Source organism: Zootoca vivipara, chromosome 5, assembly GCF_965207765.1.
Source record: "Zootoca vivipara chromosome 5, rZooViv2.hap1.1, whole genome shotgun sequence".
Lineage (NCBI taxonomy): Eukaryota > Metazoa > Chordata > Lepidosauria > Squamata > Lacertidae > Zootoca > Zootoca vivipara.
Genome location: NC_142588.1, coordinates 84531101 through 84557065, shown reverse-complemented (window position 1 = coordinate 84557065; position 25965 = coordinate 84531101). Strand labels below are relative to the sequence as shown.

The 25965-nt window shown below is 43.4% G+C and overlaps 1 protein-coding gene across 1 annotated transcript in view; it reads right to left on the bottom strand.

The window, feature by feature from the left end:
- NAALADL2 (N-acetylated alpha-linked acidic dipeptidase like 2) overlaps positions 1–25965 on the bottom strand; it is a 784863-nt gene that overhangs the window by 660093 nt on the left and 98805 nt on the right. The window lies entirely within an intron of this gene.

The window sequence follows — 25965 nt, the reverse complement described above, 5'->3', positions numbered from 1 at the left end:
CCTTCAGTTTAAGTACTCCGCGGACCGTCTGGAACAGATTAATCCACTTTCCATTACTTTCAATGGGAAAGTTCACTTCAGTTTATGAACGCTTCAGTTTATGAACAGACTTCCGGAACCAATTGGGTTCATAAACCGAGGTACCGCTGTATAATTCTATGATTCAATGAACAACAAGAAGAAGAACTGTTGAGAATGATGGCTAAGGTACCAGCTGCTCATTCCTGCTCTCCCTCACACATTTTGCAGCTACAGTCAAGAGTGTCTGAAGCTAGAACGAGCAAGGAAAGCAAACAGTCAAGGAAATCACAACATTCTTGTCCCGTCTATGAAGAAAAGAAGAGGTTGCCATGATGGTGGTGAGTGGGCAGCAGCACTCTTAAGAGGAAGCCTGCAGCTTGAGCAGTGCACCTCCATAGTAGCTACTTGAACCCGTGACCTATACATTAAGAGTCTAACTTGAGAGCCAGTTCTTGCTGCTGACATCGGCTGAAAGATGAATTGCACCCCTGGCGTGTTTAGCATTAAGGTAAACCCATTTCCACACTTTGGCAAAGAATGGCCCAGAGTAATGAAACATTCTGATTCAAAGGATGGCGAACACACTCTGACCTCCCACGTCTTATTGTGAGGAGTGTAGTCAAAAGCGATAAAGGCTAGTATGCCTGAACCCTAACATATAATAGGAGCAGGTCCTATGGTAACCACTTTAATCTTGCAGTAAATGATCTAGCCTCACTTTGACTCCTTATTTTCTTTTTTCTTTGAAAGCAACATGTGCATTAACAGTCTTTTTTCTACTCAACAAAATCCTCTTAGCATTGAATGATCACCTCTCCTTCCCCCCCCCTACTTTAAAAGTAGAGCTGCTTGAAACCAACTAGGTGGGCAACCCCTAAAGTCATCATCGCACTGCCAGGGAAAGGACGGTGCTGCTGTACAGTGGAACCTCGGTTTACGAATTTTCGGTTTACGAACGCCTGGAACGGATTAATTCACTTTCCATTACTTTCAATGGGAAAGTTTGCTTCAGTTTATGAACGCTTCAGTTTAAGTACTCCGCGGACTGTCTGGAACAGATTAATTCACTTTCTATTACTTTCAATGGGAAAGTTCGCTTCAGTTTATGAACGCTTCAGTTTATGAACAGACTTCCGGAACCAATTGTGTTCATAAACCGAGGTACCACTGTAGATTTCATTTAATGCAGCTGCAGTGCCTTTTAAAAGCTTCTGCCGGCACACAGCATCGGCCCAGTCTTGCTACACTGGATCTTTGATCAGCTACCCGGGCACTAGTAGAACGAGACTATGGCAATGTGTTCTGGGTGAGAATGCCTTTGAAGATGGTTTGGAAACGTCAGCTCTTGAAAAATGCGGCTGCTAATGCAGAAGTTGTGGAGAGGACTCAGAGCACGTTGCTCCAATATTGTATCAGTCGCACTGGTTGCCAGTTAATTCCCATGCATGATTGAAACTATTGGTTATGACTTTTAAAGCCCTTGATGAGTTGGGACCAAGTTACTTGAAAGTTGACTCGCACCAATATGAAGTGCCCAGACCTTGCGATCAGCTTCAGAGGCCCTGCTTACGGGCCCATTATTAAACTTATGGGCACATAGGACAGGGTTTCTTCAGTAGTGACACCCCTCTCCAATTTATGGAGTTCCCTTCTCCAGGGGCAGAGCAAGCCAGTTGGGCGCCTGGGATGGCGCGGGGCCAGCCACCCGCAGGGGCAGAGCCAGCTGCCTGCAGGGCAGAGCAAGCCGGGGCAGGATGCTCCACGGGGCTTCCAATGAGTCTGCCTGCCTCCTTCCACTCAGCCACCCTACAGCTGAGGGGGAGGCAGTGGGTGGACTGTTTGGGGCAGCGTGGAGCCTGTGTGTGCCCAAGTCACCGCATCACTCCCAGGGGAGACACGTGGCTTGAGCACGCTGCACGCCCTGTGGTGAGTGCCACCCGGCATTTTGTCACCCCCCTCAGTGGTAATACCAGGGCCGGCCCGCCCCTGCCCTTCTCCAATCCTGAGAGAAAAGGGGGGGGGAGTGAGCATGTTGAAGAGGAGGGGATGTTCACTGTAGGAGTGGTTAGGCTAGTGAAAAAAGCAAGTGAACAGGAAGATCAAACAATCCCTCATGTGTTGTGGTCCAGCGCCGAGGGTCTTCTGGCGGTTCCCTCGCTACGAGAAGCCAAGTTACAGGGAACCAGGCAGAGGGCCTTCTCGGTAGTGGCACCCACCCTGTGGAATGCCCTCCCACCAGAGGTCAAAGAGAACAACAATTACCAGACCTTTAGAAGGCATCTCAAGGCAGCCCTGTTTAGGGAAGCTTTTAATGTTTGATTTCTGTATTTTAATGTTTTGTTGGAAGCCGCCCAGAGTGGCTGGGGGAACCCGGCCAGATGGGCGGGGTATCAATAATAAATTATTATTATTATTATTATTATTATTATTATTATTATTATTATTGATTTTTGAAGACGTACTTACTGACAGCTTCCATAGGTGACATAGGTCTGACACCCACAAGCCATTTACATGCCATTCCTCTCACTTAGAAGTGTAAGGTTGGACGGGACCCCAAGAATCTTATGGTCCAGTCCTCTGCAATGCACAACAGGCCTGATTCTCACCTCAGAAGCCAAAGGAGAGAGCAACCGCCAGGCAACTTCGTCCAAGCCCATTCCATACAGCACACACATTTCGTTTGAATATGCCCATGTGGTGAAAATGGACTTATAATTAGGTTGCTATGAATGTCTGCAGCTCTGCTCTGTGTAGCTGTAGCAGAGCTTTTGGCCTCTTCTGTTTGGCTTATTTCAGCCCGAAAGCCTGCAAGCCTGACAGGTTCCCGTAATCTATGCCTTTGCCTTTGATCTTCCGCACCAGAAATGTAAATGCAGATTCGTTTAACAATCTTTTGCTGTGTTCTTGCCCTTTGATCAGGCCTGTTCAGTTCAGTGTATTTGCGATTATGCCTCCCTTCCCGAGCCAGTAATGGGCCATTAAGGCTAATCAAAGACCTATACAATTCAACGGTTTTACTAGACTGCTCCATAGGGAGGAAAGTGTAATTCTTTCCATTTTATTTCCATCCATTGTTGCCCTAATATGAATGCCTAATTAAGTTGCTCTGTCCACCTGGGCCCAGATGAATTTGTCCCAAGCCCCACAGGCTGCTGAATGAGTCCTATCCTCATGAAATTGTCAAGATTGCAGCTTGCATAAGTGAAAGGTCCCAATCCCGTTCAACTTTCTCTGCTTGCTGTCTGTTGCTGTCATCTGTTTACTATGGTTGCCTTCAGCACTCACTATTCTGCATGACGGATCAAAGCTTATGCTGGAGGTTTGCACAGTAAAACAATGTGGGGTATTTATTATTATTATTATTATTATTATTATTATTATTATTATTATTATTATGGACACCCCTATTTTCATTGGATAAATGTCGGAGAGTATGCAACTACAGTGGTACCTCGGTTTATGAACACAATTGGTTCCGGAAGTCTGTTCATAAACTGAAGCGTTCATAAACTGAAGCGAACTTTCCCACTGAAAGTAATAGAAAGTGGATTAATCTGTTCCAGACGGTCCGCGGAGTACTTAAACTGAAGCGTTCATAAACTGAAGCGAACTTTCCCATTGAAAGTAATGGAAAGTGAATTAATCCGTTCCAGATGGGTACGCGCCGTTCGTAAACCGAAAATTCGTAAACCAAGGTGTTCATAAACCGAGGTTCCACTGTATACAATTTTTGTCATTTGCTAAAGATGTACCTCTTAACCCTGGCCTTTGGAAGTGGAGATGTATATTTTTAAGACTCAACATATCCCTGTGATTGTAATTTGCTTTAGCTGTTTTAATGCTGCATTTTAAATCGGTACTACACACCCCGGGACTTTGTGGGTGAAGGGTGAATAAATAATAACAATGTGAATCAAAGGGCTTAGTTACCCTAGCACGGAGGTTCTCAAACTTTTTGCTCTGGGTCACACTTTCAGAATAAAAATTCGCTCACCCACACTGAACTTTTTTTTATGGATAAGAAATACATTGGGAAACAAAAACAAACAGCTAACGAAACACAACTACTTTATAACATGATCATGGGGCACCCAGAAAGTATTAAGCAATGCAGGTATATAAGAACATGAATGATTCCTGAAATAAAATATTGATTGGTCTTGAAAATTCCTGCCACGCTTTGCCATCCTCTCCTGCCACATCAGTGTGGTATGCCACACCCTTTGATAACCACTGCCCTAGCGCAGCACACCACTTTCTAAAATCAACTGCAACAACCAAACCAGACCTTTTGCGGTTAGCAAAGCGTTCTGGAAACACACTGGAAAAAAGTGGGATTAACTGGATGGTGTATGTATAAAAACCTTGCAAGCAAATCAGGATTGGCAGCAAGTCCTCCAGGGTTTCAGGCATGTGTTGTTGTTTTTCCCCCTAGCCCTATCTGGAGATGCCAGGCATTGAACTTGGAACTGTTGCATTCAAAGCATGTCCCTTACCACTGAGCTGTAATTCTTCCCTAACACTTCACACAAAATGTGGGTGTGGGCACCATATTGCATATTTAGCTATGCCAGAAGGGAGGAGGAAACAAGCATTTGGCTGGTAATTATTATTTTTAACAAAATTTGCAAATAAAACCATTGGTTTAGTTTTTAAAAGCAACAACAACAACAACAACAACAACGGTTCATCAAGTAACAGAATCTCAACAGTGGAGCTATCAACTAAGCTATGAAACAATGTTTGCTTTAAAGTGAGCTCCTTGCACCGTGTTATTTGACCCAAATGTTATATGTTTTTTGTGGCATATTTTGAAATACAAAGTTACTGAAAACTCACCATAAGTTCTTCACCACATTCTCTAGTCCTTATACAGTCATACCTCGGTTTAAGTACGCCTCGGTTTGAGTATTTTCAGTTTAAGTACTCCGCGGACCTGTCTGGAACAGATTAATCCACTTTCCATTACTTTCAATGGGAAAGTTCACTTCAGGTTAAGTACGCTTCAGGTTAAGTACAGACTTCCAGAACCAATTGTGTTTGTAAACCAAGGTACCACTGTAAAGCCTATTAATTTCTGGGCAGAGTTCTCCAGAGCAGATAAAGCATATGTACAGTAAGAAGCCTGAGGGAAAGTAAAGGCATTTTGGCATCAGCGAACAACACAGAGGGGCACCAGCACTTCCCTGACCTCCCAACATCTGAGTTGCTGCTGCTGCTGCTAATCAGGAGAGAGAGGAGAAGGGGTGAGGCAGTGGTGAGGTTGGTGTGGCTCAAACACACCAGCGGAGCCACTTCAGTGTTCCTGCTGGTGTGTTTGCACCATGCCAACCTCCCCAACACCTCTCCCCTCTATCTTCCAGTAAGCAGCTGTGACTCTGCTGTCAGGAGATCAGGTGAGCACCACCACCCCGCCATGCTGTCAACAACTGCATTTCAGTATGAATTGTTGCATTGCATGCTCAAGGCAATAAGCCTCATGACTACTTGAGAATGTGTTAAACAGCTTACAGTGAATGTTTAGGAATGAGTGTGAATTCCATAGAGTAAGTTGGTAGCAAACTTGTGATAATTATACATGAGGGTTGCCTGGTAGGCCCGCTCTAAGGACTTACATTCCTGTTCTCTGAGAATAATGCAAGAATTAATAGGCAATCTAACAAACCTTAAGTCATTAAATAATACTTGTTCAGAAATTGCTTCTGTTGTCTTCCCCGGCTGACAAACACTATACATTTCTCCCCCCTTAAGAGTATAACATCATACTGGAATTAATTGGCTCTATAAAAAAGAGAGAGAAAGCCCATTAAAACCATGTTTAGCAGCTGGATTCAACATCTGCCTTGACTAGGCCATTAATGCTTGATTAATGAGTTAATTTATGAGACTTCATGTAAAAATATCAAGAGCACCTAAGTAATTTAGGATCCACAAGAGCCCAATTCTTAGGTCACTCTTGCACATGCCTTCTCTCTACTTCACAGGGTAGTGGGCTCTTCTTCATTTTCAATGCTATCTTTCTACAAGCCTAGTAGATAGTTCTGCATAACTCCATACTTGCATTTTCAGGAAGAGATATCTATTCTGTTTTATTTTTAAAACCATTTATATTCCATTTAAGAAAGTCACAAGAAGGCTCGTAGCTCAGTGGTAGAGAAACTGTGTCTTGCATGCAGAATTCCTAGGTTCAATCTCTGGCATCTCTACGTAGGACTGAAAATGCCCCATGTCTGAAAACTAAGAGAGCCTCTCCCAGTCACTGCAGTGATGCTAGATCAGGCATAGGCAACCTTGGCTCTCCAGATGTTTTGGAACTACAACTCCCATGATCCTTGACCACTGGCCCTGTTAGCTAGGGATCATGGGAGTTGTAGTTCCAAAACATCTGGAGAGCCAAGGTTGCCTATGCCTGTGCTAGATGGACCAAAAGACAAAATCCATGTAAAACAGCCTTGTTCATTAAGTGCAACATTTACTAAAATGAATCCAAATGAGCTCCATCTTACAACAACAACTACAACAGGCATCCCCAAACTTCGGCCCTCCAGATGTTTTGGACTACAATTCCCATCTTCCCCGACCACTGGTCCTGTTAGCTAAGGATCATGGGACCGAGTATATTTCAGGAGTTGTAGGCCAAAACATCTGGAGGGCTGCAGTTTGGGGATGCCTTAACAACAACAACAACAACAACAACAACAAGTGAAACACATAAGAATGTCCTGCTGGATCAGTCCAGTGGTCCATTTAGTAGAGCATCATGTTCTCACAATGGTCAACCAGATGTCTATGGGAACCCAGCAAGCAGGACCTGGATGCAACAGCACTCTGCCCACCTGTGATTCCCAGCAACTAGTACTGTCCTGAGAAACTTCCAACAGTGGAAACAGAATGTAGCCATTCCGGTTAGTAGCCTATGATAGCCTTCTCCTTCAAGAATTTGTCTAATCCTCTTTTAAAGTCACCCGAGGTGGTGACCATCATGGCCTCTTGTAGGAAAACCCAGCCTCGGCCACCTACTTTGGAGACAAAAGAGATGAAATATACATCTCTAGGGAGGGGGAGTGTAATTAATTTGTAGGTCTTTGAACTGCTGGCAGATTTCTTGTTGTTGTTGTTGCAACAGACTAACAGTCTTTACATCTCATCAGAGATTTTTTGCATTATTTTTTTTAAAAAATGCTAGGAATTTAATGTTCAGTACTTAATATTTTAAACAGAATCTACAGATTTGCCTAGAATATTTTTAGAAAACAAAGTTCTGCTTCAGCTGTGGGCACAGCTACCACTTCCGTGTTTCCATGGAAACTGGGCAGCAACAGAAGAAGACCTGACATCCTGAAGGAAGAAACTCTTTGAAGTTTGTAAAATCTGGTATGATAAACATACCAATGCGTAAGACATACACTCCATGTGACTGTTATTTCGTATTTCCTAGGCTATGAATATCTTGTCAGAATTCTCTACAGAGAAGAAAAGTAGAAGGTGGACACAAAGCAGATTATGAGGATGTTCAGCTGTAGTCAACATGGTTTCCCCCAGCTGTTGTTGGACTCCAACTCCCATCAGCCCCAGGAAGAATGGGTAGTCAGGGATGAAGGGAGCAGTAGTCCTGGGGGAAACCATGGGGAAATCCATGATAAGTTACTCTCATTCTACATTTATAATGCACCATTTGTAGAACAAGCTACACTCAAGTAAATTGCTACAGTTTCCTCTTTTTAAAATTTTTATTTTGATTTTCATCAGTTAATTACATATATGGTTTCCCCCAATATTTTTAACAAATGTAAACTTCCCCTCCACCCCTCCCCGGTTTCCTTGTTTCCCCTTATCCTGCTGCGTTTTATACCTAAATTGCTGCAGTTTCCTTACGGGTTATTTCCAGGGCTTCTTTTTTCAGCCAGAACTCACCAGAACTCAGATCCTAGGGCAGATTACAACCATTTAAAATTCCAATTTAAATACAGTTAAAACAGATTACTATCACAGGAATAGAGTGGGCTCTGGAAAAAACACATCTCGGGTGTCAAAGGCCAGGATAAAGAGCTATGTCTTCAGCATTTGCCAAAAGCTGCAGAGTTAAGAAGCCAAACACTCCTCTGCAGGGAGGGGATTCCACAACTTAGGTTCGGCCTCAGAGAATGCTCTCTCCTGGGCTACCACCATCTCAAAATTTGTAGTGAGGTGGAACTACCAAGGCCTCTGGTGGTCGTGGGAGGGTCTGTAGTGAAGGAGGCAATCTTTCATATATTTGGGATTCAAGTCATTTAGGGCTTTAATGTGAGCACCTTGAATTTGGCCCAGAAATGAACTTGGCAGCCAATGTTGTTGTTGTTTAGTCATTTAGTCATGTCCGACTCTTCATGACCCCATGGACCAGAGCATGCCAGGCACTCCCATCTTGCACTGCCTCCCGCAGTTTGGTCAAACTCATGTTCATAGCTTCGAGAACACTGTCCAACCATCTCGTCCTCTGTCATCCCCTTCTCCTAGTGCCCTCCATCTTTCCCAACGTCAGGGTCTTTTCCAAGGATTCTTCTCTTCTCATGAGGTGGCCAAAGTATTGGAGCCTCAGCTTCAGGATCTGTCCTTCCACTGAGCACCCAGGGCTGATTTCCTTCAGAATGGATAGGTTTGATCTTCTTGCAGTCCATGGGAATCTCAAGAGTCTCCTCCAGAACCATAATTCAAAAGCATCAATTCTTTGGCGATCAGCCAATGTTGGCTGCCCTAATGTTGCCACTGATAGGGATGGGGCAGGGTGAGCAGGTGGCAAGGTCAGGTTTGTGCAGATAGATGGGCAGCTGTGCTGCATCGGCTCCACTGATAAATCTGTGCAGCCACTACATCACTACTACCCTGTCCTGACCCAGCCCCGACCAGACGCTGGTGTCAGGAGGGCAATTCTGTATCTTTCCCCACCACACTGCACCCTCCAGATGCTTCTGCCAAACTTGGAGTTCTTTCAGGCCTGCAGTCTTATTCAACATCTTTATCAATGACTTGGATGATGGGCTTGAGGGCATGCTGAGCAAGTTTGCAGATGACACCAAATAGGGAGGGGTGGCTAATACCCCAGAGGACAGGATCACACTTCAAAATTACCTTAACAGATTAGATAACTAGGCCAAAGCAAACAAGATGAATTTTAACAGGAGAAATGTAAAGTACTACACTTGGGCAAATAAAAATGAAAGGCACAAATACAGGATGGGAGACACCTGGCTTGAGAGCAGTACATGTGAAAAGGATCTAGGAGTCTTGGTAGACCACAAACTTGACATGAGTCAACAGTGTGATGCAGCAGCTAAAAAAGCCAATGCAATTCTGGGATGCATCAATAGGAGTATAGCATCTAGTTCAAGGGAAGTAATAGTACCACTGTATTCTGCTCTGGTCAGACCTCACCTAGAATACTGTGTCCAGTTCTGGGCACCACAGTTCAAGAAGGATACTGACAAGCTGGAGCGTGTCCAGAGGAGGGCAACCAAAATGGTCAAAGGCCTGGAAATGATGCCTTATGAGGAACAGCTTAGGGAGCTAGGTATGTTTAGCCTGGAGAAGAGAAGGTTAAGGGGTGATATGATAACCATGTTCAAATATATAAAAGGATGTCATATAGAGGAGGGAGAAAGGTTGTTTTCTGCTGCTCCAGAGAAGCAGACATGGAGCAATGAATTCAAGCTACAAGAAAGAAGATTCCACCTAAACATTAGGAAGAACTTCCTGACAGTAAGAGCTGTTCGGCAGTGGAATTTGCTACCAAGGAGTGTGGTGGAGTCTCCTTCTTTGGAGGTCTTTAAGCGGAGGCTTGACAGCCATCTGTCAGGAATGCTTTGATGGTGTTTCCTGCTTGGCAAGGGGTTGGACTGGATGGCCCTTGTGGTCTCTTCCAACTCTATGATTCTATGATTCCTACCTTTGAGCATTGATGGTGCTCTTTTGGCTACATGAGGATCCTCAGTCAGTGGATGAGTTTGCTGTTGGTATATATGATGGATTATGCTCCACTGGGAAAGATCAATTACCCAGGCTGTTTGCAAAAAATAAACAAAGCCCACAGTGGCCTTTCTATTTAATAAACCAGTTTAGAGTTCACTGCTGTTCTTAAAAACAACAACAACTCTGTTCTAGGAAAATTACTTCTTGCTTATCACAGTTAATTTTTAGCCCTGAAGTCCCTGCGCTAGCTGTTGAGAAAGATCTGCTACCTGTCGTACGACTGAAGGCTCCCACTAAACCAAACCAACCAACTGCGGAGGATTAGCCTGCAACCATCGCCACTGCTGCCACTATCAGGGAAACCACAAGTTACAGGCAGTTCATTTTACAAAAAATTAATGGAGTGTAGGGCTCTGGCTGTTTAATACAAGCACTGTCAAGGCATCTAAGAAAAAAGAAAAAAACCCACCTCAACTGTCATCGTTGACAAGCTGTGCAGAATTATTTGTCACACAACACTAGATAAGAAACTTGTAGCACAGTGCATGGTGTTGCAGCCATATGTTGCCAAATGCCAACTGACGGTGGTGTGTACATTGTACAATGTTGGAAATAGAATACTAGCACACACTGAAACATGGATGCTAAGTTTAGTTTACCCACCCACCCCTCGTTAAAGCATTGGCCTTTGGTTTGATTCAACAGGGATCTTATTGGGGTTTTATAAGTTACTAGTCTCATTCAGCCCGTTTAGAAAATGGGCGCTAGAGGTGCAACGGGGCCGCGGCCTTCCCCCCCTTTCTACGCTCGGCCGCGGGGTGCGCTGGGAACGCAATTAAACAAAGCGCTCTCCCGTTATGTCCCACAGCTGAGAGCAGAGAGGGAGGGAAGGCCGCGGCCCCGCCGCTCCTCCCATGGGCCAGGTAGGGTTGTCAGGAGGCGGCGGCGGCGGACCAAGATGGCGGCGGCGGGCTCCGGGGCCACGGCCTGTGGTGGCGGTGGCGGGAGCTGGACCGGGCTCCTGCCGCCACGGCCCCGGAGCCCGATGCCGCCATCTTGGTCCGCCGCCGCAGGGGAACGGGAGGCAGAGGGTTGAGGGGGGGGGGAAGAGAGAGCGTGTGTGTGTACGTCCCGCCTCTTTGTCCAGTCCCTGTGTCCGTGGAGCACATGTGCATTAGCGCGGACACAGGGACACAGGGACTGGACGCAGAGACACAGGGACTTTATTATATAGGATTGATCAGGCCCTCACCAGGAGAGAAGACAGGCCCAGCCACTACAGTACTTGGTGTCTGTTGGAACAGATCAACGCTTAGGACCTCCCACAATTTGCAGGAATTTTGAATTCTGAGTGGCAGTGTCACAAGAGCTTGAGGATTTTAGCCACTCTTCTCCAACCTAGTGACTTTATGTTTAACTCCGATTTGTATCACTGGTTTTAAAGCATATCACATGAAAACCTCCCAGTGGTTTTTTGAGTTTTTTTTACATTTAAGTGGTATACAAATTCCATTGAATAAATACACAAATAAAGTCTGCCTCCACCATGCTGCATATCTACAATGGTTCCACGTGTTTAGCCATGTGCACAAATGCCTGATTTGCATATCTATTTTCCCTGGAAAATGAGGTGATGGAGATGGACCAAATTGACCCTTTATGCACATGCCTATGTAAGAAAATGTTTTAAGTGTACATTTGAAGAAAGGTAAGTAGCTATGTGTCCCCCCACATAAAGAGGCCATGTATGGACCGAAATGTAATAATACCATATTGGTCTGAATGCAGGCCACCCAACACCCCCTACAAAGAACTGGCTTGTATAAAACCTGAGCTTGGGTGACCTCGGGAACCATGTGGAACTTCAATATACTTGGGTAGATTTAGTGAAAAGATCATCTTTCATTCTCATTGGTGGCCCTAGTTTCCCATAAGATGAGATGAGTTTAAAAGCTATGCATGTTTTATATTGTAAAAAGCACTGGATGGTGCAGGAGATCTATTATATTCTACCCGCCTTTCAAATTGACCTAATTTGAGGGGTGTGGGCCATGGCCTGTACTTGGGGGCATCTTCTATTTGGACTTCATCACAACCATAAGGTTCAACATGATAGAACACTGCAACATTTTCACATAAGAAAAACAGCCACCCACAATAAAACCCACCCTGTCTTAACACGTACCGAAAAGGCAACCTTCAAATTATCTCAGGATGTTTCATCGTCTGTTCTCTACCTACACATTCTTCAAATCTGTGCCCCAGATGTTGCTGGACTATAAATCATATCATCCCTGGCCACTGACTGTGCTGGTTGGGGCTGATGGGAGATGTAGTCCAAAACTCCTAGAAGGCACCAGTTTGGAGGAGGCTGATTTAGGGAACCAGCTTGTTGCTCCACCAAAGAAATGCACATGGAACTTGAATTTTCAAAAGGACAACTGTTCACCATTAGGGGGCTTTATTATGGAGTCACTCTGTATGTATTTGCAGTGATGATGCAATTCCATGGAAAACAAATATTCATCGTTACCACCCTCCCATCAGTCCTTTACTCTGCTTGAGAAATTAATCCATTTATTCCAAGGTAATTCAATTTTACCTTTGTTTCCTCAGGGTGGGTTTTATTGATAAGACATTCAAAGGGGGACAGGCAAGAGAAAACAGTATTCATCTCTCAACAAGGTAAAAATAAAATAAATCTGTTCCTCTCAGTTGTTTTAAAGAGACCAGCTTTTGTACCTTCTCTGAGCTGAGTCTTTGCTGTTATTTATTTCTTGCACTGAAATACTGAAAATGTCCTTGGGTAGGATGGAATGGAAAGCAAGGTACTTTGTTAATACAGGGAATGCAATAGCCACTCTCTTATTTGTTTTTCTGGGCTCATCCACACTTATCTTTTGCCCCGCTTTTTCCAGGCATAGGCCTGTGGTTTAAAGTTCTGTGTTCAAGCACACTGGTGGGTTTTTTTTGCTCTGGAGTATCACTGTGAAAACCTGCTCTTTAAAGCTGAATCGGCGCAAATGACCATTTAAGTTTCCTGCAGATTGCTGTTTGCCTCAATTCAATTTAAAGAGTGGGTGTTTGAGGGGAAAACTTCAGAGCAAAAAAGAAGAAGTGGGGGCACTCAGGCACACTTTAAAGCATGGACTGTGCCTGGAAAGCATGGAGGAAAAGTAAATGTAGATACAGTAAGCCCTCTATTAAATCTGCAAATGGAGAGGTGTTGATGGCTCTTTGCTGCAGATTTAGTTAGAGCATTGAAGCAAAAGGATGGTCCAAACTAGCTTCTGCAATTCTATTCATTGGAATATCTCTCCAGGTTTTGGAGTCTCAAAAAAACCTGGTTTGTTTCTGAAGTGGAATTGATGATGCATGAGGAATGCGCCTTTGTATTTCTTCATCTTTTATAAATCACTGTGCATGTGAAGTTTGCTGCTGCTTTCCATTCTTTCATTTATTTCATAACTTTTCTGCCCTCTGCTTACCTCCTTTTGATTTCATTTTGCAGACAGGGGAATAAAACTGGGAAACTAAAGAAGAGAACCCTTTTTTTTGGTGTGTAGATTTTTCCCCGCTCAGGGAGAAGAAAAGCAAACCATCTTGATTTGATTGCAGGCAAAATTGGACCAAAATTCTTTTTAGTAGTGTTTTACGGCAGTGCTTGCATCATCATATGCAGTGCTAAAACAACATACCCAAAAAATCAAATGTCATGCTAGTGTTTGCATAGAGAGATAGAGATAGAGATAGAGATGCCCTGTATCATGATTCATTGTTGTGTTGTTTTACTTATGTGCAGGAGCAGATGTGCCCATCAATAAGACACTGCATGAAAATAATCCTGAGGCAATCATCTATATGATCACATCAGTCAATGTTTACATGTGCATCTAAGGTGAAGGACGTGAGAGAGATGAAGATGGACCAAAGTCCAAAGCAACCTGTACTTGCTCTGATTCTAGAACTACTTCTTACATTAGGACAGTGAGAAGAGCCCTTCATCTAGCTCAGCACCCTCTTCTCACAGTGCCCCTATGTGAAGCCTGCAAGTTTCTCCAGTTTGGACCAGAATGGAATGCACAGCAGATCAAAGCCATGGAATGGTCAAGGAACAAGATAGGGAACATCCTCTCTTCCTTACGTGAGAGGTATTGCTGGGAGGTGTCACTGTGTTCTTATGAAAGAGAAAGATCACAACTCAACAAGTATTGCGAACTAGTGTTCATTGAGAAACAAGCTATTCTTTCACCAAGAGCTCCACCTCCCCTTTCCTAATGAATTTATTTATTTGGTTTTTCAAATTAGAATTTTACAATCACATATCCAACATACAACATAAAAACAAGATTTCAAAGAATCTCCTGGACGTCCCTCCTCCCCTTTGTGGGTCCTATTTTTAAACATTTCCTCCTGCATCTTTTATAATCTTTTACATCTCCATTATATCCAAAATTCACCCTTAAACTACAAGTGTTATTCCAATCCTACTAACGTTTTTAACTGTTTACAGTGGTTTTTAAGATAAATTTTTTAAAATTTCCCCACCCACCTCCCCTTTCCAGCCAAATTGCTATCCTTTGTCCCATCTTTTTCCTTTGTCTGTCAATGGTAAGCTGCCTTATAGCCTTCGTAGGAAGCCGAGTCAGACCATTGGACCATCTAGCTCAGAATTCTCCATGATAACTGGCAGAAGCTCTCCAGGGTTTCAGATAGGGACCTCTATCCACCTTGAGATATTGGGGATCGAACCTGCATGCAAAACAGATGAGCTAACAGATGAGCTTACCACTGAGCTACGGTAAGTAAAAAATAAACGATTCACCCTTCACTGCCACATTCTAAATGAGACACTCTCCTTCCCTTTGATTTTGTTTTGCAGACTGGAGAATAACATGAGTATGAAACTAAAGAAGCGGAGTAGCTTTGTAATTTTTTCCTCGTTTCTTTGTCCTTCAGGTTTCCTTTCAAACAAGTATGTGATTCAGCTGGGTGTATCAGATGCTTCTGCTACAACATCCACCACCAGTTTTTCACTGAGACAGACTTCAGCCTCAAGATTTTGTTCCTGCGGTTGTTTGGTGGTTTGTTTTTTTTGAAAAAAGAAAGTATACTGGTTACAGCTGATATAAAATGAGGCACCTTCGGTTGTAAAGTGGTCTTGTAAGAAACAAAGGCAGAGCTCTGAATTCTCAAGTGTCTTCCTTTTCCCTGGGTAGCAAAAGGCTGTGATCTTATGCTTTCTTGTACACCCAGTGAAAGAATGATGGAGTGTTGTGTCTTCAGTCCCACTGTAATGAATCCAAGGCCTCCAGGCACCCAATTACTAAAGAACACAAGTACAGGCACCCTTCCTTTCAGGGGAAAAAAAACCCTTCATGTCCAAAATGCACATGATGCTATTAATTATGTGGAATTAAATAGCCAATTGCGGGACCCAGGTGGTGCTGTGGTTAAACCACTGAGCCTAGGGCTTGCTGATCAGAAGGTCGGCGGTTCGAATCCCTGTGACAGGGTGAGCTCCCGTTGCTTGGTCCCAGCTCCTGCCAACCTAGCAGTTCGAAAGCATGTCAAAATGCAAGTAGATAAATAGGAACCGCTACAGCGGGAAGGTAAACGGCGTTTCCATGTGCTGCTCTGGTTTGCCAGAAGCGGCTTTGTCATGCTGGACACATGACCTGGAAGCTATACGCCGGCTCCCTCGGCCAATAATGCGAGATGAGCGCGCAACCCCAGAGTCGGTCATGACTGGACCTAAAAGGTCAGGGGTCCCTTTACCTTCAAATAGCCAATCATTTGATTGCATTTAATTTCTGTGAGCAACATTCACAACGATGTAAAATGACCCTGTGTGTTACTTAGATCAGAATAAAGCCCTCTTCTGCCTTGAATAGCCCCAGGTTTCTTTCCTGAAATAATTGTCACCTCGGATGGGCCTGGGAGCTGAGATGATCCTGGAGAAGGGGACAGTTTGCCTTCATCAAGAGGTTTCTACTTGTTCTGCAGCAATCGTAGCAGTGTGGGAGGACCGGGACTGTGGTTGAAGCAGACGATTTCTCCAGTTAACAAACAGTCAGCTCTCAACAGTTTAATCTTTTTTTTTTTCCCCTGAAGAAACTGAACCAAGAGTTGTATTTTCTTCATTCTATTTCACTTCTTGTTCTATAAAGCATTCCCGGATTTCTGCTGGTTGTGGTCAATGAATTTAATAAACTAAAGTAGATTATGTAAAGATGAGACTCTGCAGAATCAGGAGCAGGCTGGATTATTAACAACTGAGGTCACAAGAGCCAAGGAAGAGAGTTATCCCTGTCCCTGAATGCATTGCTTTACATTCCTCCCATGTAAGTTAATGGCTGCATTTATTCTTATTGGAAACACTAACTTGATGCACCTGAGGCACATGTTGTGATGGAGGATAAGACATGAGCTTAAGGTGGGAACCTCATGAGACATCAACAAGCTCTCCCCAACACTATACATTTCACAAGTAAAAGAACCATCTGGAGAACATACAATATAATAACCTAAGAAAAGCCTCACTGGATCAGACCAAAGGCCCACTTAGCTTGCAACATACCTTGGGACGTGGGTGGCACTGTGGGTTAAACCACAAAGCCTAGAGCTTGCCGATCAGAAGGTCGGCGGTTCGAATCCCCGCGACGGGGTGAGCTCCCGTTTCTTGATCCCTGCTCCTGCCAACCTAGCAGTTCGAAAGCATGTCAAAGTGCAAGTAGATAAATAGATACCGCTACGGATCAATGCCTTGTCGTGGCGAAGGGGCTTGAATAACTCGGAGAAGCTATGAGCTATGCCATGCAGGGCCACCCAAGATGGACAGGTCATAGTGGAGAGTTTTGACTAAACGTGATCCACCTGGAGAAGGAACTGGCAAGCCACTCCAGTATCCCTGCCAAGAAAACTCCATGGACAAAGACAACAGGCATATAAAAGTTATGACGCTGGAAGATGAGCCCCTCAGGTCGGAAGGCGTCCAACATGCTACTGAGGAAGAGCGGAGGACAAGTACAAGTAGATTCAGAGCTGATGAAGCGGCTGGGCCAAAGCCGAAAGGACGCTCAGTTGCGGATATGCCTGGAAGCGAAAGGAAAGTCCGATGCTGTAAAGAAAAATATTGCATAGGAACCTGGAATGTAAGAACCATGAGTGGAGGTAAGCTGGATGTGGTCAAAAATGAGATGACAAGAATAAATATCGACATCCTGGGCATCAGTGAACTAAAATGGAAGGGAATGGGCGAATTCAGTTCGGGTGACTATCATATCTACTACTGTGGGCAAGAATCCTGTAGCAGAAATGGAGTGGCCCTCATAGTCAACAAAAGAGTGGCAAAAGCTGTAATGGGATGCAATCTCAAAAATGACAGAATGATCTCGATACGAATCCAAGGCAGACCTTTTAACATCACAGTAATCCAAGTTTATGCACCAACTACCGGTGCTGAAGAAAGTGAAATTGACCAATTCTATGAAGACCTACAACAACTTCTAGAAATGACACCAAAGAAGGATGTTCTTCTCATTACAGGGGATTGGAATGCTAAAGTAGGGAATCAAGAGATAAAAGGAACAACTGGCAAGTTTGGCCTTGGAGTTCAAAATGAAGCAGGGCAAAGGCTAATAGAGTTCTGTCAAGAGAACAAGCTGGTCATCACAAACACTCTCTTCCAACAACACAAGAGACGACTCTACACATGGATATCACCAAATGGGCAGCATCGAAATCAGATTGATTATATTCTCTGCAGCCAAAGATGGAGAAGCTCTATACAGTCAGCAAAAACAAGACCTGGAGCTGACTGTAACTCAGATCATCAGCTTCTTATAGCAAAATTCCAGCTTAAACTGAAGAAAGTAGGAAAAAGCACTGGGCCAGTAAGATACAATCTGAATCAAATCCCTTATGAATACACAGTGGAAGTGAGGAACAGGTTTAAGGATTTAGATTTGGTGGACAGAGTGCCTGAAGAACTATGGATGGAGGCTCGTAACATTATACAGGAGGCAGCAACGAAAACCATCCCAAGGAAAAGGAAATGCAAGAAAGCAAAATGGCTGTCCAACGAGGCCTTACAAATAGCGGAGGAGAGGAGGCAAGCAAAATGCAAGGGAGATAGGGAAAGATACAGGAAACTGAATGCAGATTTCCAAAAAACAGCAAGGAGAGACAAGAGGGTCTTCTTAAATGAGCAATGCAAAGAAATAGAGGAAAACAATAGAATGGGGAAAACCAGAGATCTGTTCAAGAAAATTGGAGATATGAAAGGAACATTTTGTACAAAGATTACCATAATCAAGGACAAAAGTGGTAAGGACCTAACAGAAGCAGAAGACATCAAGAAGAGGTGGCAGGAATACACAGAGGAATTATACCAGAAAGATATGGAGGTCTCGTACACCCCAGGTAGTGTGGTTGCTGACCTTGAGCCAGACATCTTGGAGAGTGAAGTCAAATGGGCCTTAGAAAGCACTGCTAATAACAAGGCCAGTGGAAGTGATGATATTCCAGCTGAACTATTTAAAATTTTAAAAGATGATGCTGTTAAGGTGCTACACCCAATATGCCAGCAAGTTTGGAAAACTCAGCAATGGCCAGAGGATTGGAGAAGATCAGTCTACATCCCAATTCCAAAGAAGGGCAGTGCCAAAGAATGCTCCAACTACCGCACAATTGCGCTCATTTCACACGCTAGCAAGGTTATGCTTAAAATTCTACAAGGCAGGCTTAGGCAGTATGTGGACCGAGAACTCCCAGAAGTGCAAGCTGGATTTCGAAAGGGCAGAGGAACCAGAGACCAAATAGCAAACATGCGCTGGATTATGGAGAAAGCTAGAGAGTTCCAGAAAAACGTCTACTTCTGCTTCATTGACTATGCAAAAGCCTTTGACTGTGTCGACCACAGCAAACTATGGCAAGTTCTTAAAGAAATGGGAGTGCCTGATCACCTCATCTGTCTCCTGAGAAATCTCTATGTGGGACAAGAAGCTACAGTTAGAACTGGATATGGAACAACTGAGTGGTTCAAAATTGGGAAAGGAGTACGACAAGGTTGTATATTGTCTCCCTGCTTATTTAACTTATATGCAGAATTCATCATGCGAAAGGCTGGACTAGATGAATCCCAAGCCGGAATTAAGATTGCCGGAAGAAATATCAACAACCTCAGATATGCAGATGACACAACCTTGATGGCAGAAAGCGAGGAGGAATTAAAGAACCTTTTAATGAGGGTGAAAGAGGAGAGCGCAAAATATGGTCTGAAGCTCAACATCAAAAAAACCAAGATCATGGCCACTGGTCCCATCACCTCCTGGCAAATAGAAGGGGAAGAAATGGAGGCAGTGAGAGATTTTACTTTCTTGGGCTCCTTGATCACTGCAGATGGTGACAGCAGTCACGAAATTAAAAGACGCCTGCTTCTTGGGAGAAAAGCAATGACAAACCTAGACAGCATCTTAAAAAGCAGAGACATCACCTTGCCGACAAAGGTCCGTATAGTTAAAGCTATGGTTTTCCCAGTAGTGATGTATGGAAGTGAGAGCTGGACCATAAAGAAGGCTGATCGCCGAAGAATTGATGCTTTTGAATTATGGTGCTGGAGGAGACTCTTGAGAGTCCCATGGACTGCAAGAAGATCAAACCTATCCATTCTTAAGGAAATCAGCCCTGAGTGCTCACTGTAAGGACAGATCCTGAAGCTGAGGCTCCAATACTTTGGCCACCTCATGAGAAGAGAAGAATCCTTGGAAAAGACCCTGATGTTGGGAAAGATTGAGGGCACTAGGAGAAGGGGACGACAGAGGACAAGATGGTTGGACAGTGTTCTCGAAGCTACGAACATGAGTTTGACCAAATTACGGGAGGCAGTGCAAGACAGGAGTGCCTGGCGTGCTATGGTCCATGGGGTCACGAAGAGTCGGACACGACTAAACGACTAAACAACAACAACACGGTGGGAAGGTAAACAGCGTTTTCGTATGCTGCTCTGGTTTGCCAGAAGCAGCTTAGTCATGCTGGCCACATAACCTGGAAGCTGTACGCTGGCTCCCTCGGCCAATAACGCGAGATGAGCGCTGCAACCCCAGAGTCGGTCACGACTGGACCCAATGGTCAGGGGTCCCTTTACCTTGGGATCTTAGGGTGAAAGGTGGGTAATCAATTGTAATAGTAAGGATAATAATCCAGTACCCTGTTCTCTCTCTCAGTGGCCAAACACATGCCCACGGGAAGCCTCAAAGCAGGATCTGAGTGCAAGAGCTTTCTCCCCACATAAACCCTAGCAATTGCTATCCAGAGGCATATTGCTGCTGAAGTAGAATAGAGCCATTGCAGCTAGAAGCCATCATTAACAGCCTTCTCCTCCATGATTTTTCTAACCCTCTTTTGAAGGCATCCAACTCGGTAGTCATCATGCTATGCACTTCAGAAAAGAAGTTCTTCATTTTGTCTGTCCTGGAACTTCCATTGTTCAGCTTCATTGGATAACCTCACATGAAGAATGGCATTTCTCAGAAATCCATTTTTTGAATTACTTTAATATATTTGCCTGTTGTCTTTGTCCATGGAGTTCCAGCTAGCAAGGTTATGCTTAAAATTCTACAAGGCAGGCTTAGGCAGTATGTGGACTGAGAACTCCCAGAAGTGCAAGCTGGATTTCGAAGGGGCAGAGGAACCAGAGACCAAATAGCAAACATGCGCTGGATTATGGAGAAAGCTAGAGAGTTCCAGAAAAACGTCTACTTCTGCTTCATTGACTATGCAAAAGCCTTTGACTGTGTCGACCACAGCAAACTATGGCAAGTTCTTAAAGAAATGGGAGTGCCTGATCACCTCATCTGTCTCCTGAGAAATCTCTATGTGGGACAAGAAGCTACAGTTAGAACTGGATATGGAACAACTGATTGGTTCAAAATTGGGAAAGGAGTACGACAAGGTTGTATATTGTCTCCCTGCTTATTTAACTTATATGCAGAATTCATCATGCGAAAGGCTGGACTAGATGAATCCCAAGCCGGAATGACTAAACAACAACAATATATTTGCAGCTCCCTGTAAAGAATTGCTGCCCCATCATCTGACATTAGGTTTACATAATTGTCGAAGATTACAAGTGCACAGCCCAAATGAGTGCGTTGCCCAAGTTTTTATCTCTGTTGTCATTGCCTGCTTGGGTTTTGATGTAATCTGGAGTCTGCCACTTACTCCTCTCTCTCTCTCTCTCTTCTGTTATTGTTGTGGGTCAATTTAGTTAATGATATTTGCTGAGAAGTATGAGGTCACATGATTAACCAATTGGCTGCTTTTCTCCCGGGGGGGGGGGGAAACCCTCGCCCTCAATGGCTGGCAGATTTCACAATGGCTCTCTTTCAGGGTTGTAGCTCTATGCAGGCAGTTTTCTGCTGAAACATTAACTTCTATTTTATCTTCTCTTCCCCCATCCCATCCTCCTTCCCATTGTTTAGATGATTAATTGAATTGAAAGTGTCTGTTACTGTTCCTCGGCTATTAGACCTATTCCTGGAAACTCATTCTTATGGGATTTTGTACTGCCTGCAATGGCATTTCAGAATCCTTTGTCAAGCACCCATTAAGAATGTTGGCTACCCATTTGTTAAACACTCTTCAACTAGGTAATTAACAAGTGTCAGGTTTTATGGCATTACCCCCTCCCTTAAGAAGAAGAAAAAGTCTGCTGATGCCTTCCATCATTTGCTTTCATTTCTTTTGCTCTTCCTCTGCCTTGCTTCATGAAAGGACAATGCTAATTTTTTATAGACAGTAGCAAAAGCAGTTGCCAAGGCAGGGAAGGGTGTTTTGCACAAGCACTTTTTTGCCATGCACCACTCCTTCTAATTATAACATGTCCCTAAATCTTTCCAGATAAAATCATAATAGCAGTCTACTGGATCAGGCCCATCTTGTTCAGACTCCTGTTTTCACTGTGATCAGTGCGATGTCTATGGGAAGACTGCAAGAAGGACCTGAATACAGCAGAACTCTCCCTATTTTTGATTCCCAGCACCTGGTATTCAGAGGCATATTGTCTTCAACAGTGGAGGTAGAACATGTTAAGTATATTTATTTAATTCACTGAAATTGTAAATGCTTATATGCATTATGATGTGCTTAAATTTGATTGGTTAGTAACTGAATTCAAGAGAGCTGTCTAGTAGTTCTCATGTGATTGGCTGTCATTGGTCATACTGGGTGTTTCTAAGGAGAGACTCCATTTTATGTGAAACAAGGTGGCTGTGTTTCAGAATCCACTGTGAACACTGGTAAGTTGAATAGAGTGTTGGAGTGCATCTTCTCTGCTTGAAAGAAAGAGAACAAAGCTGCAGGAGAAGGTAAAAGTGGAAATCTCTCATTGGAGCTGCAAAACATGGCCTAATTGAGATACAGAAGGTTGAGTGCTGAGCTCTGGAAAGAGAGGAAAATACAGTTGTTTGGAAGTTAGAAGAAGAGGCTGTAAGCCCCTGCTTGGATGAACATGTGACTGTAAATATTATGTTTTGATTCATCTATAACTACAAGTTTCTGCAAGTAAAGTTTTTGAATGTTAAAAGCTGGACATTGGTTTAATTTCCAAAGAAGAGTGTCAGTCATATATATATATGTCAGGCCTATTTAATTGTTCATCTCCTAACATTGTGTATGCCATCAAATGCCAGCAGTGCCCTTCAGCTTCCGATATTGGACAAACAGGCCAAACCGTACGCCAAAGGAGAAATGGACACAAACCTGACATCAGGAATCACAAGACAGAGAAGCCAGTAGGACAACACTTCAATCTCCCAGGACATTCAATACAGGATCTCAAAGCAGCTGTCTTATTACAAGAGAATTTCAGAAATAGACTTGAAAGAGAAGTTGCTGAATTACAACTTATTACTAAACTGAAAACTATGGAGAGACCTTGTCTGAGTTATTGGATTTTTGTCTCATTACATATGCTGAAGTCATCTGCATACTATCCCTTGCTTTTCTTGTAGGACTAATCAGTCGTTAACAGTCGTCAACAGGTTTACCATACCCGATGAGTCAATCACCCCTCTCCCACTACCCTTCTGAGGAAAACCCCACCCCACCCTCCCACTATATATAAGGGTCTGGTGACTTCTGTTTCTGTGTATTTGAAGAAGTGTGCATGCGCACGAAATCTTATACCCAGAACAAACTTAGTTGGTCTCTAAGGTGCTACTGGACTTTTTTTTTTAAGTCATATATATGATTTAAGCTTTTTAGCTGTGATTCCACTGCACTACTTCGACAGAAGATAGCCATCCTTGCTAGTAGCTGCTGATAGCCTTATCCTCCATGGATTTGTCTAACTCTCTTTTGAAGCCATCCCAGTTGGTGGCCAACACTGCTTCTTGTGACAGATAAAAGAAAATATTTCTGCATGCAGTGCATAGTCAATGGAATTTGCTCCTTTGGGATGCAGTGATAGCCACCAACTTATTGTTGGCCATTAACTTAGATGGCTTTAAAATAGAATTGGGCAAATTTATGGAAGATCGGGCTGTCAGAGGCTACTAGACATGATGACTGTGCTCTATCAGAGGCAGCATGATCCTGAATATGTTAATATGTTGCTGGAAAGCACAGGAGAGGAGACTTCTTGTGCTCAGGTCCCGCTTGTGGGTTTACCATAGGCATCTGGGTAGCCACTGTGAGAACAGGATGCTGAAGTGGATGGACCATTGACTTGATCCACCAGGCTCTTATTTTTTAAGTGAAGGAGGGGTTTTTTTAATCTTAACCTGTATCTGTGTTGGACGTGAAATTGTTATCGTATGTGAAATAGTTTTACTTGTGCTTTTAGTGTTAAATAACTGAGATGTTTCCTAGGAAGCAATTCATAAAATCAATAAATGGCAGTGGGGAACGGGGGTCATTCTGCCAGTTGGAGAAAGGAGAAGGAAGAGCATGGAGAGTAGAGGGAATGAGCTAGGTGAGAGTGTGCTTAGGAGACTACCATCTCTAATTGCTTCAGTCCAGACTCCAGTTTACAGTAAATTTGGTTTGTTTTTCCCTTTGTTCTTCAAATAAACACTCTGTCGGTTGCTAAGCCTAGATAATTGTCAGCAAAACCCACACTTAAAGACCTACCCTTGATACCTACACCTACTCAGTGCTGTTTAAGACTGTGGCATGGCAAGTCTTTTAAGGACAACACGTTTTCCATCCAAATGGGAATTTTATAGAATGGTGCCATCCAACCCTGAAACAATTATGATAGGTGGAATGTATGGTGATGACCCTGCTGAAACCTAATATTCTCACTTCTGGCTAATATGTTTGAATTGATTCTCCACTTTGTGTATTTTGCAAATTAATCCTCAGCTTAGTTTAATGTAATGACAGGGTTAAGAGTTTCTTTTTCTTTTTTGTTATCTGAGCCATTCTTGCTGCTGAGACCTGATGAACCCTTAATGCAATTAGCACGGCAACCTTTGTGAAAAACATTGGTTTTGCATTTTATGGCCCACTTGGGACTAAGTCAACTAAATAATTGTGCTCATGCAAGGATTACTGTTAGCACAATGGAACGTTCCTCCTCTTCACTCCCCCAGGTGCACCCTATGCTGCCAGAACTTCTGCTCCGGAAGGTTGGGGGAATCCCGCAGAACAAATTTAGGAGACACACGGAGAGAGGAGAGGGGAATAATGTTCCATTGCAGAATGAGAAATCCCTGCACTGATGGGACAGTTCAAAAGAACCAAGTCACCACCGTTTTGTGACACCCTTAGCGTCCCAGTGTGGGGTGTAGCAGGAAAGGTCATTACAACTCAGTCAGAAGGGCAGCATATAAATAATCTTCTTCTTCTTCTTCTTCTTCTTCTTCTTCTTCTTCTTCTTCTTCTTCTTCTTCTTCTTCTTCTTCTTCTTCTTCTTCTTCTTCTTCTTCTTCTTCTTCTTCTTCTTCCACCTCCAAGACAACAACTCACTCTGAGTGGCTTCAGATGTTACACAGATTGGACACATGCAGACCCTGTGCTTCCTCTCACCTAGGAATGGACAGGTTGGTATTTTTCTGGTCAGGGTAAATCTTGCACATGCTTATTTATAAGTCTATCCCTTCCTGCTTTAACATGTTACTTTTTTCTTTTTTTTAACAAATGTGCATTAAAATCATATTTATATACATAGTTTAATCACACAGTACACTATCTAAATATATATTGAGATAAAATACATATTTAAATAGTATACTTTGTGATCAAAATGCATTCATGGTACTTTTCTTGAGCTGAGAACCATACTGCAAAATTCTGAGATGAGCAAAATCCAGTTCAGAATTATGTTCCAATCCTCACGTTAATTCAGGAGGTGCAAGTCAGGTCCATTTACATTCGAACTCACAGAACTATATTTTTCAAACACCCCTACTTCTCACCATACTCAGTCTTCTTATTGGAAGATGCACATCACTCTTCCCCAAAGATATGCTTTCCCCTTATGCTTTGGGATGCAGAAGGCAATTTCCTACCGCTTCTCAAACCTTCAGATGAGACAGAGTGATGGAATTATAGAGAAAAGAAGCATGCATGAAGCCTGCCCTTTATTCTGATCCCCTATTACTCCCAACTAAACAACATGAAATAAATGTATGACATGTCGGGGAGCATCTTCTGCTTCATAACATCACTGAGTTACCTTACAATTGAAAACTTTGTTTCCAGATTGCTGCAGTTATTGAGAAATCCCATTTTGCTACCTGAAAGTTTAGCTGGAAATTGCCTGATGCATATTCTCTTTTATCCTTGCCTATTTTATGTTTGATTGCTACTTCCTGAATATTTAAACTAAACATTGCTCTGATTGCCGTCTGACAAACGACTCACGTAGCAGCCTCTGATTACCTGACCATCATGGTAATGTGTCAAATTATTGTTTGCTTGATAAAAAAGCAGGGGGGGGGAAGAAAATGGTTGAATGCGGGTGGGGGTGGGGAAAGAGTGCAAATGCTT